The sequence below is a fragment of the Passer domesticus genome, chromosome 6 (assembly GCF_036417665.1).
Source record: "Passer domesticus isolate bPasDom1 chromosome 6, bPasDom1.hap1, whole genome shotgun sequence".
Classification (NCBI taxonomy): Eukaryota; Metazoa; Chordata; class Aves; order Passeriformes; family Passeridae; genus Passer; species Passer domesticus.
Window position 1 is genome coordinate 41,670,055 of NC_087479.1, and position 15,532 is coordinate 41,685,586.

At 37.9% G+C, this 15,532-nt stretch overlaps 1 long non-coding RNA gene across 1 annotated transcript; it reads right to left on the minus strand.

Annotated features, from left to right (window-relative positions):
• Nucleotides 1-11,595: 11,595 nt before the first annotated feature.
• Nucleotides 11,596-14,412, minus strand: LOC135302141 (uncharacterized). Its single transcript, XR_010363845.1, has 3 exons — nt 14,308-14,412; nt 12,699-13,012; nt 11,596-12,351 (listed from the first exon to the last, which is right to left on the minus strand). It is a non-coding gene; the product is annotated as an uncharacterized LOC135302141 (long non-coding RNA).
• Nucleotides 14,413-15,532: the final 1,120 nt, after the last annotated feature.

Sequence of the window (15,532 nt, forward strand, 5' to 3'; positions counted from 1 at the left end):
AGATCTGCATTTTTGCTTTCATGCATGCCTTCTCTTCTTTGCTCCTTTCCCTTTTCTACTCCCCAGATGCGACAGAGGCAAAGTGCTGTCATGCCATCCTCTCTAATTCTTGACAGTATAACTTCCCTAGGTCAAAAGTAAAGCAGTATAACTGTGAGGAAAGGGGTATTCTTCTCCTTTTCATAATAGCAAAGTGAAAGTTCCAAAGAGATTTGTCACTTTCAGGAAATGAAAACTTGTGATGAATGTTTATATAACTTTTGATTTAACTTATGTCAGTATTTTTTTATAATTTGTCAGCACTATTGCCAGAATAAACAGCAAGTTGGGACAAACTGGCAAGTCTGTGTATTTTGCTTTTTTTGCTGAAGTGTGGTGCTGCCTATCATAAATCTGTTTCACTGAAAATTAGGACAGTCTCTTCGCTTCTGGAGCACAGTGAAGGAGGAGAATTATAATGGCCAAAAAATAGCCATGATGTGACAGGTGTTATCATTGCCACAGGTAAACTGGTTTGGGAAAGGTTAATTTCTGTTGCAGGTATTACTGCAGAGATGTGAGTTGCTACTTAGATGACCAGAGCTCTGTTACAGTATTGTGCAGGCTGACAAATGACTTTATGCAAGAAAGATGCTCTGCTTCCTAGGTGATAATTCAGGTGACATTTATTAGTTAGTAATGCCACAATACATTTATATATATATACTATCTGTAGGAAATTATTCATAGAGCTGCACAGGAGAATCAATTATCCATTCCAACACAATCCATGATTACTACATTGTCCAGAAGTTAGGCATCATTGTTTATATCTAAAGGGGAAGGGGCAGAGGGAAACAGTATTTTGTTGGACATGGACAAGGGGTGGGTGAAGAGAGAAGTCTACTACAGCATCTGGATAGATGTTAATTTAAGGGACTGAGGTATCTGGTTATACCAGTCATCTGGATAAAGTATATATGTTTGATCTTTGCCAGCAGTCTGGGCTTAAGAAATTCAATAAGAATAAGATACTTCAAGGTGCTTTCCTTTAGATCTGGAAGACTCATTCAAGCTAAGTCTATTCTCTCCTTTTAAACTGTAGCAAACTAATAAACACCTGTAAAATATTTTAATCCTGTAATATCTCCAATTTCTCTGTATGTATACAGCCCTTTGCATCTCATTACTTTGTTTGCCTACCAAACCAAGGAACTAGAAAATATTTAAATTAGAAAAATGAATGGGCTGTATGCTTAGCTAATTATGCCAGGATTTTTGTTTGGTTTCTTTTTAACCAGTTACCAGTTAAAAAGCTCTGAGCTACTGCCTTATTATCCTTCCCTATTTAACACTTGAAGGAAAGAAAATTACGTCCTAATTTTGGTTTAATTTTATTGTTGGTGTCCTTGTACTCATAATTAATATGTTTTGTACTGCAGGAGGGTGAAATTATATGCTCGTTATAGAATTAATTAAAGTCAGATTAAGACAATTGATTTCCCACCACCATCCCTGCTGTGATAAGATTTTGGGGGGACTTTTGCCACCTAAGGCATTATTACACTCTCTTATTTCCTCTGGAATGAGGCAGGAACTTCTCCCTCATCCTAAAAGAAGGAATGCAATTGTATCTGTTTGTTTTCAGCTTCATTAGATTTTCTCAGTGTTTCAGTCTTGCTTAAAATTTGGAGATTGCTTTAGACAATCAGGAGCCAACTTTTTCCTTGGTTTTGGGGTTTTTTGTGTGGTTGGTTTGGGTTTTTTCAGTTTTTCCTGACAGGTTCTTCCCAAGTCTCAGAGGTCTCTGAGTCTACTGGCAGGGATACCTATGCTGATATAAGTAAATCATGGAGTAAAGAGTATCCCCACGACTGCTCCCCCCAACCTCTGTGCTCATCTCCCCTTTGTAACTCCTGGACGAAGTTCAAGGGCTTACATCAAATGGATGACTGTAGACATCTCACTGAAATGTGAACATTTGGACTGTACTTTCTTGGCAGATAACAGTCCTGTTTTGTTTATTTTATCTAAGCACAAACAGAATCTACTGTGGGTAACAAGAGAGTAATATGCATTGTCGTACATGTTTAAGGTTTAAAAGACAACCAATCAGGAAAAAAAGGTAAAAGGATGCTAACATTCCCTACAGAACTGTAAATTGAAGTATTGGAGTTCTTACTTGAATCCAAGACTGAGAAAAGCAAAGACTAAAAACAGAATGTGTGAGAAGTTCAAAAGCAAGAGAGTAAACACTTTAGATGTGGTGCTGTAGGTGGAAAAAGCAAGAGCAGAGTCTTAAAATTGGTGTGTCTTGCACTGGCAGGCGAGTTCCATACTGAAAGGAAGTCAGTGAGATGTGGCTACACTCAAATTGGAGCTGTTTTATACACAGGTAGAGCACTAGTTCCCCCAGCACTATGATGTTTCCCATATGACAAAATCATAAGGAAGGATACTGAGAATAAATCTAAATTAAAAATTTTCAGAGAATTAAATCAAATATCCAGTACAACTACCTGAAATTCTTAGCAAGCAAAACACTTTTAATAGAGTTCTTTACTGTTTTAAATATTAAAACCAATTTAAAATATTTTAATGAAAAGTATGTCACCTGCTGTAACATTAGCAAGTGCTTCCCAGCTGCGATTGTGGTGATGATGTGGAGAAAGTGTTTGTATTCTCAAATTATTGCATTTGTACAGTATTCAACTTGTACTTTACTTGAATATTTTTGAAAATGCATTTCTTACCCTTTTTGCCTTTGTCTTTTTTCTGCTGAATTTTATATCCTTTTAATAAGAAAGTTATTTTGCTCTGCATTTGCCAAGGGAGTCATGCAGGTTCATTCTATTTTGTTGAAGTGTCTTTTTTGTTAGAACAGCAGATAGCCACTCACTAATTAAAGTAAATGGCACACATTAATGTCTCTGTGGTGCTTTTCTTATTTCAGATTGATATTTCTTGTCACCTATTTCTCCCTTTTGATAAGGAAGATATCTGTGCCCTTCATTTACTTGTGTAGCTTTGTAATGTTTACCCTGTTTTATGAAATATCACTGTTGACTGCAGTGAGATCAGTGATCTTTGAGCTATTTTATAATTTCTGACACTGGTTTGGTAAGTGATCTGAGCAAGTTTATGACAAGTAATCGTTACTTGAATTGGTAGTTTTGGACACTGCCAAAAAACTCTACTGAGACTGAGCTTTGAGATGTTTACATTTATTAGTACAAATCATACTAAATCCGCTGGAATAGTTGAGCATTCTACTTCAAGCTTGCTTAGCTAACTTATGGAATAATCACTCTTGGAAACAATGCCTATTCAAAGTGCTTTCCTCAGTCTTACATGTAATTTGTGGTAAATAAAGACCTCAACATAGATTGCATAATACTTTTTTATCTCAGCGTCTCACTTCAGTAAGCAGAGGTGACCTTAAAAAATTGTCTCTAGCATTAAGTGTATTCCAATTTATTAATCTACCTTTAATTGTGTGTAGTGCAAAAGTGGTTAATTATTTTAATCCTACAGGATGAACTGAAACTTGGAAATGCTAATGCTAATCTTCTTTTCCTAACCATGCTTTTCAGAAAGGGAGGAAAATCTGGAGACTCATATTAATGAATAACAAACATTCTTAACTGATCTCTTTCAGGTCCTGTATGCAACTGTTTCTCTTCACTTTTTTACCCCTTTCTAGAACACTATTATACAAATCCTCTTTTCTATCACAAGGCTGGGAGAGGCATGACTGCAAAAAACCTGGCTTGATTCCATGACTGAAAAAAATACCTGCATGTCAGCAACTCATTGTGGTGTAGAATGAAATTAAAATAAAACACTTGTCAAGGCATGAAAGTCTAATAAGTCTTCTAAACTTATATATTGAGATTTATATTCTCTTTCAAAGTGGATACAAATGTGTCTGACATGCTGTTCCTTGTTCAGGTGATCTTGATGAATGTAGCTAATTGTTCTGCTGCTGTTATCTGTTGCAGGTTGCCTAATAACTCTTCATAAAATGCCTGCATTGCTACCCTTTCAGTCATTGAAAGGATACTATAAAGTGGAACTATTATAGTCACCCTTTGAGGTGCCACACTAAAGGCTGATAACACCAAAGCCTGATAAGTAACACTACAGTAATAGGTGAAAGAAGCATTAGAGCCAGTAGCAGAAGTGACAGTAAGAATTGGTGAGAATTTATTATTTATTATTTTTAAATTATCAAACTCTAGTAGAAGGTGTCTCTGCCCATGGCAGGGGGCAGATCATCTAGATCTAGATCAAACTAGATCATCTTTAAGGTCCCTTCCAACCCAAATTATTAATTATAATCTTTGGGCCAAGAGGGAGGTAACAAAGCTTTTCTCCTTTCTTCCTTTTCTTCTATCACTATTCTTAGAGGACTTTGCAAGGTCTAGAAAATTTAAAGGAAAGGCAAAGGAAAATAGCCTAAATGGACCGAGGACTAAAGGTAGGATTTGAGTTTTGCTTGTACTTTTATAATGTCAAGGCACAGCTGAAAGCCTTTGGTTTTGATGTAGCTTTTTGGACACAGTCAGAAAGTTCTCTGAATTAAGGTGTACCAAGGAGATTACTATAGATCAATCCCAGAAGAGTTAAAAATAGTCCTCTAAATGGGTGCTGTTACAGAGAATAAAGAAGTGAATCTTGGAAGAATTTGACTCTGCTCTTTAGAAAATTGATGATGTTCTAGATTCATTTTTTAAAAGGAGGGTTTTTTTTCAGGAGTTACAAGACAGGTGTGAATTAAGTCAACAGAAAATTGCAGAGATAAATAAATGCTACTCTGCTGGTCAATAGATTAGGAAACAAAAATATGCACAACATTTAAATGGATTCTCCAAGGCCTTTGGTCTGTGAGGAATTCAGGAGACTTGATGCAGGTAATCAATTACCTGGAAGGGAAACTATTGACTACACAGATTCTATCAGTCTATTTCAATAACAAGCCAAGTGAATAAACTGTCTTTTTTTACAGAACAGTCAAATGTCCTCATTGAGCTCTTTCAGGTTGAGATTTGAGTATATGCCTAATTTTCCTGTTACACGACTTAAGAGTTTCTACCTGAGCTATGTTTTATTCATTTTGGAAAGTAAGAATATCCATATGTACACAAACAGATGGAACGTGCATATTTGCCACAACAGTAACTGGTCAGCAGCTGGTATGACTGAGGCCCTATTTCTATGTGTGAACTCCTAGTCAGCAGAACATTCTTGTGCTTATCTTTGACCCCAGCATTAATTACTAACAAACATGGTTGGACAAATGAGATAATTAGCAGTTTTAAAATAAGATCTTTTTTCTTGCACTCCAAAGTAAATAGTATCCTACTAAAGAACTGGGCAAGTAACAAAATTATTTCTCTTTTTCTCCAGGGCTTCCAAGTGAGCCCTTGGAAAAAGCACATGTAAGTAAAGAACCTCATTTGATAGGTGTGTGTAGACTACTCAAATCTATCAATATTTTTTCAGAAAATTTAATTACAAGAACAGTAATAAGCTCAAAGCTTTTTCCTCAAGTTGTGTCCTGTTACAGCTAAGTTGATCTGAAATCATTGAAAGGATTGTTTTAAAAGCTAATAGTTGTGTTGGTCTTTGTAGATTTTCTGTAACTGAAATTAATCTGATTTTTAAATAGACATTTGGTATGCACCCATGATTTCTGGGCATTAGCTTCTGGATGTACATAGCTGAACAGTTAGTCAACATCTCTAAATAATACAAACATTGGCTCTTCAAGGTTATAATGAAGGTACTTTCACTCCAGTGTAAAATTTTCTCAACTAAGAGGCTTAGAGCTTATCTTTTCTGTTAATATAGATTTGGTTTTTTCCTCCATCCATAGATTGACCTTGGTGATTTTACTTTCTGGGAAAACTAAAGTGTATTTTTTTTACAGTGTTTGTACCTCATATATGTCAGTTTCAGAGGTTAAAAAATCCCCAGTAATTTTTAAAGTAACAAAACCTTGCCTTTGTTCAAGAAAAATCTTCAGAAATACTTCATTCGCTTCTGAAGGGTCTCATGGTTTGTAGAAGCCATATGTGAACAGATTTTTCTTCAGATACAAAAATCTCAGAAACTCTCAGACAGAGAAATAGGGGAGTCTGGAGATACTTATAACTAACAGGACAGCTTTATCTGGATTGCAGCACCCCACACAATATTTGATATTCCCATAGCACATTCTAGATTTATAAAACCTGAGAACACCTCAGGAAGGTGGAAAATGTTAATCTCCCCATTCTTATACACTTAGAAAGTAGGTCATGTTATTCATTCATTTCATGAAAAGATTTTCTTTCTCTTTTGTTCCACAATGATATACTTCTTTTTTTAACTGTCAGTCAAAACAAAGTGTCAAGACCACATTGCAGGACAAATGGCGTATAAATGGATTTTGTAAATTCTTTCATATCTATGCAAACATGAAGAAAAGAAGGCTTCCAAATGTGGATGGTTAAAACACAGCACAGTTCACAAAGGCTGCTAGATCAGCCTCCCAGTTGCAGCCATTTTCAGTATATTGCTTTTGGAAGTGAAAAAACATGAGAACTTTTCTTACACTAAAAGTTAACCACATTCCACTATAGAATGGGCCAGAATTTGGGAGTATGGTAAATCAAGACGTGCAAATAGGTGCTTTTAGCACCTTTTCACAACTCTATTTCCAGTGCTGCTCTGTGCCAGAGTATATAACTATTACTGAAAATGGGGGACTGCCTTGGTCACAGGAGTGAATATGCATCAGCTGGGTGTGAAATAGCTGGCTGAATAATAAGTTCTTATTTAGCTCTATAAATGCAAAGTTAATTCCTCTGAATGGATTAACATGTGCAGTTATTCTAGGCACTTACACATTTATTTTGATTATACCCTATGTTTTATTTACACCAATTAAAGGCTTATGTGGATTTGCAACTATTTCTACTGGCTTTAGATGAAGCCAACAGAAGTGTAGCAGAGTCATTTGGGATATTCTGTTCTTATGTCATGTTGTCCTTAACAAAAAGCCATTCCATTTTGACAAAAAATAGTATCTTTCTTCCATTAGAAGGACTGCCTTGACAATACAGATACTGTCTCTGTTTTGTCCGGCTAAATTGCTGATTTAACATCAGTGTGGTCAACTGACCATGCTAATAGGATTTATGCATAGCTTGAAGAAATTGTCCTCTATGTTCTCACTAAAGAATTTCTGAGCACAGGTGCCAATACAACAGCTTGTGGCCTCCCTGCTGCACAGACTCTGATCCAGAATACTGGCATCTTGAAAGAATCCTAATAGGCACAGTAAAACTGAATACTACAGCAATGTGTACAAACAACTGGCCTCTTTCTTCTTCCCTCTTCGACAGAGCATAAGTGGAGAGATCTGGAGTACTGGATCATCTATGTATAAAGGAAGTCCTTGACCAGAAATGTCAAGGACAGAAAAAGCCTGATTTTTTTTAATATTTAGCTTTGAAAAATCCTATCATTTCAGAGTAGAAGATTAGCAAGGATATAAGCCAATCGAGTTGATAAGATGCCTAGCGGATACTAGAGATAAACGGCTTTATTGTGTGTTTATCTTGTAGAGGCTAAATTTTGTCCTTACTGTCTTCTCTTTCTACATTTATCTTGAAGTTTCTTTACAGATGAAGAGTTTATTGAAAGCTCTTCAAGGAGGCACAATTCCATCTGCTGCTGGAAACTTTTTGGGCATAGCATTAAACATAGGTTGTACAAAGATTAGAGAGAGGAACTGAACAAAATCAATGTCATTCAGTCCAAGAGGCACCAGAGAATGGTGCAGTTTCTAATATCTGAAAGAGGAATGACTCTCAGTGCCACAAGATTTTCTCACTGGTGCTCCAGGAAAAGTATTTGAGCCTTGAAACAGAGCTGCTTATGAAATAATGGATTGTAATCTAAACCATCATGCTACAGAGAGGAATAAAGTCATAAAGGGACAGAAAATATTGAATTTTTATGCTCACCCCCAAAGTTTGGAGACAGCTGAAAACACATAACTAGAGTTTAATTCTGTCATATGACACAATCATTAAAAGTTGCAGCAGGTTAATTGGAATGCTAAGCCAGCATCTGGGGAAATCTGAAGGCACCAATTAATGTGTCCTAGAGCTGCTGAACATCAAAGAGAGAAAACTCTCTGGTAGTTGTTAGCTTATTGCTTTTTCACTCTCCTTTTGTTACAGCAGGGACAGCTACTTTAGGCATCCCAATGTATGACTGCCTGTTCTAACACGGCTTTTATCACCATTATTCAGAGCCCCATGAGGGCAGGGAACCATTTCTTATGATATATACTGGAGTTGTGAAATCCACCTTTAGGTGGCTCTGAGGGCTGAAGCACAGGTAATGAGACAAGGCAGTCCCATTTTCACCAGAGTTCAGGGAGCAGAAGATTAATTAGTTGAAACAGTCTCTCCTTGGGATTTACTTTAAAAGGCAAAATATGTTGAAATAAAGTATCTCAAATCTAACTTTTAGTCTAATGGCCCTACATGTCAAGCAAATAAGTATTAGTTTCCACATTAATCAAATAGGTAAAATCAAAGTATATAGATTATTCAGAAAACACATTATGTGTTTTGAAGGGATCAGGGTTCAGGCTTACTGTTGTGACTCATAATGACCCATATATCTTGTGTTGTTTGTGCTGTAGTAAAATGACAACACCATGGTGACATTGACGCTGTGCTGACAATGCTATTCAAGTAGGGACGCGTCTTGCTTGTTTTCCCAGTGGATGCAAAATTTTTCCAGCTCCTGTCTCATGAAGACTTGGTCAGCAGCTGCACTTCAGATCCAAGTTTAGTAGTGAAATTCTTGCAGGGTATGCAGAAAAAGAGCCAATGTTGTGCCATTAATATTTATACTTTGGGTTTTCTATCTCTCACTATTTTTTTGCTGTCTGTTGAAGACCTGTCTTTTTGCAGCTCAGCTTCCCAGTCTGCAGTGCCTTCACACACCCTGGGGCCAGCACAGCCAGTACTGATGGTGAGCTGAGCACAGTAACCATTTCAGGAGCTGAGATGCAGAGGCATCCTTTGTTCAATTAACTATTTTTTCCTGCTGGATCTCTGTTGAATTCCTGAACACTTATTTGCTTTCTCATTCTTTGCTTAATTCAATTGCATAGCCTGAAATTTCTTTTCTGGGAAGAGAAGGCTCTTCCTTACATGCTCATTTGAGCTTTGGGGACTCTACCAGTTTATTTGCTGCTGGTAGATAGAAGCAGACAGATTCATTCCTGTTCTTCTCAATTAAAATATGCAATGCTTTCTCTTTCCTTTCACTTCTCTGTAGATGTATTCTAATTGTATTGTTTTACATTTTTATTCTTAAATTTGCATTGTTCTCAAGTTTTTCTTAAAATAAAGAAAAAATCCAGAAAATAATGGAATCATTTAGGTTGAAAAAGACCTCTAAGATGTAGTAAGTTGACTGTTAACCCAGCACTGCCAAGTCCACCACTAAACCATGTCCCCAAAGTGCCACACCAGCATGTCTTTTAAATACCTTCAGGAATAAGGCCTCAGACACTTTCCTGGGCAGCTTGTTCCAACTTGATAACCTTTCCAGTGGAGCATTTTTTCCTAATATCTAATTTAAAACTTCCCTGGTGCAACTTGAGAGCATTTCCTCTCATCTGTCACTTGTTACCTGGGAGAAAGACCAGCTCCCATCTGGGTATCACTTCCTTTCAGGTCTCCAATCTCTTTTTCTTCAGATGAAAGAGCCGCAGCTCCCTCACAAACTCCTCATAAGACTTGTGATCTAAATCCTTTATCAGCTTGTTGCTCCAACACCTCAATATGCTTCTTGTCAGGCCAAAAGCTGGACACAGTATGTGAGGTGTGGCCTCACCAGTGCCAGGTCCAGGGGAATGATTATTGCCCTGTCTCTGCCTGCCACACTATTGCTGATACAAGCCAGGGTGCATACTTTTGAGGTCCTATGAATTCCATTTACTGGATGGCTGATTGGTTTTCCTGGAACAGGAGAGATTTTGGCAGGAGATAAATTGAGAATATTTATCACTTGTATTTATCACTTCTGAAATCCTAAATGATGGGAAAATTTAAAGAAGCCATTAAACTAATTTTGGAACTGCAATATTATAATTTACCTTTGCAAATTTCTATTCTGAATATAAGGTCTCTATATTACTATCTAAAAAAATAAGTAGTTGTTAACTAAATCCCAGTTAAATGCTACAGGGTAAAAATACTTTTGTTCTACCACAACTTCTCTAATGCTGTATTAACTTACTGGTTGGGGGGAATATTTAGGAAGAGAAGCTTGATCCATATTAGCACTCCTAAAACCAAGTAATTCCTGGATAGATTTAAAAGTTTAGGGTTTGTGTTATGCCTCTGAGATACTAAAAGCCCAGTGCACAAAATGGAGTGTTCCTAATCTTCTTCAAATCTAAGTCACGTCAGAATTTTCCCTTCTAAATCTACGATTCCATGCACTTTATGAAAATCCAGGTTCTGTCACAAGGAGCACTTTCCTCTGAGGCTGAGATTCTTTAGTATAGTATTTGGCAGTGCGTCCTTTCAAGGCAAGGGAAAAGGACACTAGGCAGTGTTTGGTTTCAAGAATGTCTAGGGAATCCATACTAGCTTCTTCACTTTTCTGAGCTAACTGGAGACCACATGGCCTTCAAGCATCCCTTGTAATCAAACTTCTCCATGTTTCAAAACTAGTCTGATGCTCCAGCTGTTGGTCTGCTCTAAGTGTTCATGTAAATACTTTGACCATGCAATTAGAATTTCGACAGAAAGTTCTTTGGGTCCTTTTCTATTTTTCTGAGCTTAACATTGTACTTCCCAGCGCTAAAGTGTGGTAACCACAACTAAATGGTATAGGTGTCCACTGCTGTTACTACACTCAAAACAAACACCAGAGATACTTGCATTCTGTCTCTTATTGTAGCATTGTCTAATCAGTCCTGAAAGCACTGAGGCTTTTAGTACTTGATAAGGACCTATTTCTTCATCTGCTTAGAAGCAAAAGCAAGAAGCAATGTGGTAGATCCCTTGGGATCTTGCCCTGAAAAATCAGTGGTTGTGAGCTCTCAGAAAGATCTTAACCATTTCTAACTTTAGCCACTAATCACAGGCTCTGTGCTCAGTGGAATTAAGCATCTCAGCCCATTAGCTGATATTTCTGAGCAAGTCATGACACTAAAAGACTATTATGTGTAATCCTTGATTTCCTATCATCTTTATCCCAAGATTATTGAATCAGCAGGCAGATGAACTTTAGTTTGTGATCTTCTGGCATGGTTCCAGGTCCTGTAATATCTGAGATGATTTTCAAGGCATTTATAAATTTTCAATAGGACAGAAATTCTCCAAATTAGCTGAAGAACAGAAGGAAGAAAATCCACGAATTATTTACAAGAGAACGTATGCTCCCTCCCATTCTTTTTTGCACATGGCTTGTCAAACATCTTTTTCATACATTTGGAAGCTTTAAGGAAATTACTGTTGAGGCAAGTGTATGTACATCTAGATGTCCACAGGCAAGTGTAGTAAAGCAAAACCTCCAATAAAATATGTCACGGACAGAATGTCCACATTATGTTTACATGCTTAGTACTGATATTTTTCAGAGGCTACTTAGTCATGGGCCTGAACCTGTGAGTGTGTTATGAGGGAGTTGTACATAAATATAGAGGTTCGCATGTAAGGGTTTGGTCAGCACAGTGCTAACGATCATTACTTCTGAATATTAACATTTTTTTTTCCATTTACCATTCCATTTTCTGAGGGTGTAACATTATGGGGTTCTTTTTTCATCTGGGTAAGAGCTTTTGATGAGTGTTAAGTAAAGTTTCTTAAGGTCCTAGGATTAAAATTCAGTGCATTTCAAATAACATTTAGACATTTAAAGGCATACTGTGAAAACACCAAAGTGACAAATTTTCCTAGAGAACTGAAAGTCTCACCTCCTCTTGCACAGAGGTTTCTGATTTATTTTTTCTTCTTATTGATTAAATTAGTCTCAAAAGATGTATCTTAACATTTGTCCACATAACACAGTGCAGTGTTACGGTCTCCTAAGTTATTACAGTCAACATGAAGCAAGCCACATGAGACCATACAGAGAAACTGCCCTGCAGCCTTGAAACAATATATGCCCATGTCAACTAGCTCAGTATCTTGAAGGGAGTTTTTGAAGCCTCTGTTACTAGTCAGAGCTCTCAAACCAGTTCGTTTGGCACCAACATAGAGCCTCAGTCCAGTCCACACTGTTGGACATTTCTGCTAGGACCTTTGAGAATTTTATTTTTAACCCCTTGTGCTGCAAGTTGCATGTCTGTAAAACAGAAAAGGCAAAGATGAAATCGTGCATCTTTAGCGTTGTTAACTGTTTTTTCATCTATTAATGAAGAATTTATTTAAATAAGAAGCAATGTTTAGAAAACACACACAGACACACACAAAAAAGTTGTTGTAACCATGATGATATGTAGAAAATTTCTCCACAGATGTGCAAGACCTATCATCATCTTCCAGCAAAGCACTTAGAATTTTGTCCCTCTTTGCTGAAAACTTTGTTTTGTGTGCCAGTAATTGCAATTATTCTAGTAATGACACTGTAAGTGACATCCTGGATTCTCAAAGCTTGCTATCATAGCTGACAGCTATCACAGAACATGTTACCTTTCCCAAGGGGAATGTCAGTCAAATTCCCTTCTTGCACTTTACTGTTCCAGCTTAGGTATGTACATGTGCATGTGCACACAACTTCTGGGGGCTGAAAAAGCAGAGCCTTTCTGTGAGGTGTCCCAGAAGAATTTCACTGCAGAATTCCAGCAGAAGTACCAAAACAAGTTCCATATTTCTCTCTCTCTGGTGACCACCTACTCCACCTGTTTATTGTTGCTTTCATCTGGCTTGGGGTCATGCAGGGACCTCGTTATCAGTCAGCACCACACATGCAGCAGCTGCCAGCTGGTTTGCTAAAACCTGGAGAGCTGTTTCCAATACATTGGTAAGCATTTGTTATGATAAAAAGTGCTGACATAATTGCAACATGAAGCAAATTTAAAGTGTCAATTTACATCAAGGACATGAGTCAAACACTTTTGGAAAAAAAATAGAACAAATATTCTTTGTGATGCTTTGTTCTTCCCATCCTGTATGAAATAGAAACAGTCAGTGGTCCTTGGGAAAAGCAGATTTCAAATTCTGTTGCAGAGCAAAAATATCCTGTAATCTTTGCAATTTTATAGAGTTTTCAAAGTAAATATCAGAATAAAAAGTCATTAATTTTCATGCTTCTGTGGATCACTATAGATAAAAAGTAATTACTAACCTTGTTCTGCAAAGGAGTTGGCAGAAATAATAATATATTTTTTTGCAAGTAAAATTATTTGTATGAAGAATTGTTACATAGCAACCTGCTTCTGCTTGAAAATAATTACCATCTTATTAAAGTGTGAATAATTTCTACATTAAGTTAACCTAATGCCAGGAAAATTTTCCAGAACTTTTCAATTTTTGTGTACAGAATTAAGATTTTTCTATTTTTGTTATTCAGTTTATCTGCATCTTAGATGAATGTTAATGTTTATGATCATACCTTTCACTAGCCACTGAAGAAAACAGATATGTATTGCTACATTTTTTATAGAACACCTCCAATATAAAGATTTTATGGTTGTTCATTTGTTGACTCTTAGAACTGTGTAAATCCAGAAACCAATGGTTAAAGAAAACCTCTGAGGAGGTTCTGTGGATGTTCAGACAATTTATCTAAACTAAGAAAAATTTCTTAGTTTTCTGATTGAGTTTTGGAAATCTTGAATGAAACCAGTTAGAATTTTACCTCCCTTCATCCTGAATGACTTAGTGAAGTAGAAGAAACAAAAGTATGTTAACTGAGAAAAGAAGGAAGACCAAGATTTACCAATGAAGGCTACCTGCTGTCATGATGCAGTGTGAATTTAAGGGGTATTTTAATGTTCAGTGCTCCAGTTAGATACAGATACTGCTCCTAGCTCCCTTTTATTATTTTTTATCTGAATCTACAGTGGTAGATTGCTGTGATTTCCACCTGTGTTTTCAAACAGATCATACTTATTTCAGTTTAAGCATGACAAGTGTGATGATGGTGAAAGTAAAATCTCTGTGAGAAAACACAACACTCCAGTGTTACTCCTGTAGGAGTGTGCAGCATTCCTGAATTTAAAATATCATCCAGCTTTGCAGAGCAGTCAGTTTCATAAGACCAAAACTGTACTAGGTTGCATAAGCTATATATGCTCACCTTGGACATGTGATGAGAATCGCCCCAAGAATAAAATTAAGCAGAGGTCTACATCAAACAATCTGGGGAGGAATTTTCCCTGTCTGACCATTCAGGCAGTCTGGCACCTCCAGCCACGTTCACTGCTGGGACTGAAGCCCCTTCGCAGCAGGTGGCTTCAGGAAGCTGACAGGAGCCCTGCTTGATTCCCTCCCTGCACACCCCACACTCCCGCAGACAAGATTTCTTTACCAGCTTGACTTTTGGGTTCTCATGATAGAGTCTCAGATATTCCGTAAGGCATTCCATAAAGCATTTTATTCACAGTGCAGTAACAGAAACAGCTTGAGCTGATGCCACTGAGGAGCCAGGGAGATCTTCCCTCAGCCTCCTTTTTCCCAGTTTAAACACTCCCAGCTTCAGCTGCTTCTTCTGTCTTGTTCTCCAGACCCTTCCCCAGCTCCATTGCCTTTCTCTGGACATGCTCCAACACCTCAGTGTCCTTCTTGTTATGAGGGGCCCGAAACACACGACTTGAGGCGTGGCCTCACCAGTGCTGAGTACAGTGAGACAATCACTTCCCTGGTCCTGCTGGCCACACTATTGCTGACACAGGCCAAGATGTCACTGGCCTTGGCCACCTGGACACTGCTGGCTCATGTTCAGCTGACTGTGCCCCAGTATCCCCAGGTCCTTTTCCACTGGGCAGTTTTCCAGCCATTCTTTCCCAGCCTGGAGCACTGCATGAAGTTGTTGTGACCCAAGTGCAGGACATGGCACTTCACCTTGTTGAACCTGACACAATTGGCCTCAGCCCATCAATCCAGCCTGCCCAGATTCCTCTGCAAAGCCTTCCTGCCCTCCAGCAGATCAACACTCCTGCCCCACGTGGTGTCATCTATGAACTGAGTGAGGGTGCGCACAGTCCTCTTTTGTCCAGGTAATTGATAAAGATATTAAACAGGACTGTCCCCAGCACTGACCCCCAGGGAACACCATTGTGACTGTCTGCCAGCTGGATTTAATACCCGTCACTAACACTGCCTACGGGCTTCTTTTAGCTCTGTGAGGAGACATGGCTGCTATCACTCCTGGTCCTGCCCAGGTCTCATCAGCCACTGTTGCATGAGCTGCCAGCTCCTGGCAGCTCCCTCAGGGGAGCTTTAGCAACTCTGAAATAGCTTACAAATTCATCTTGAGTTTTTCAAGCACTTTATGTCACTTTTACAGAAACCTGCATAAAGAG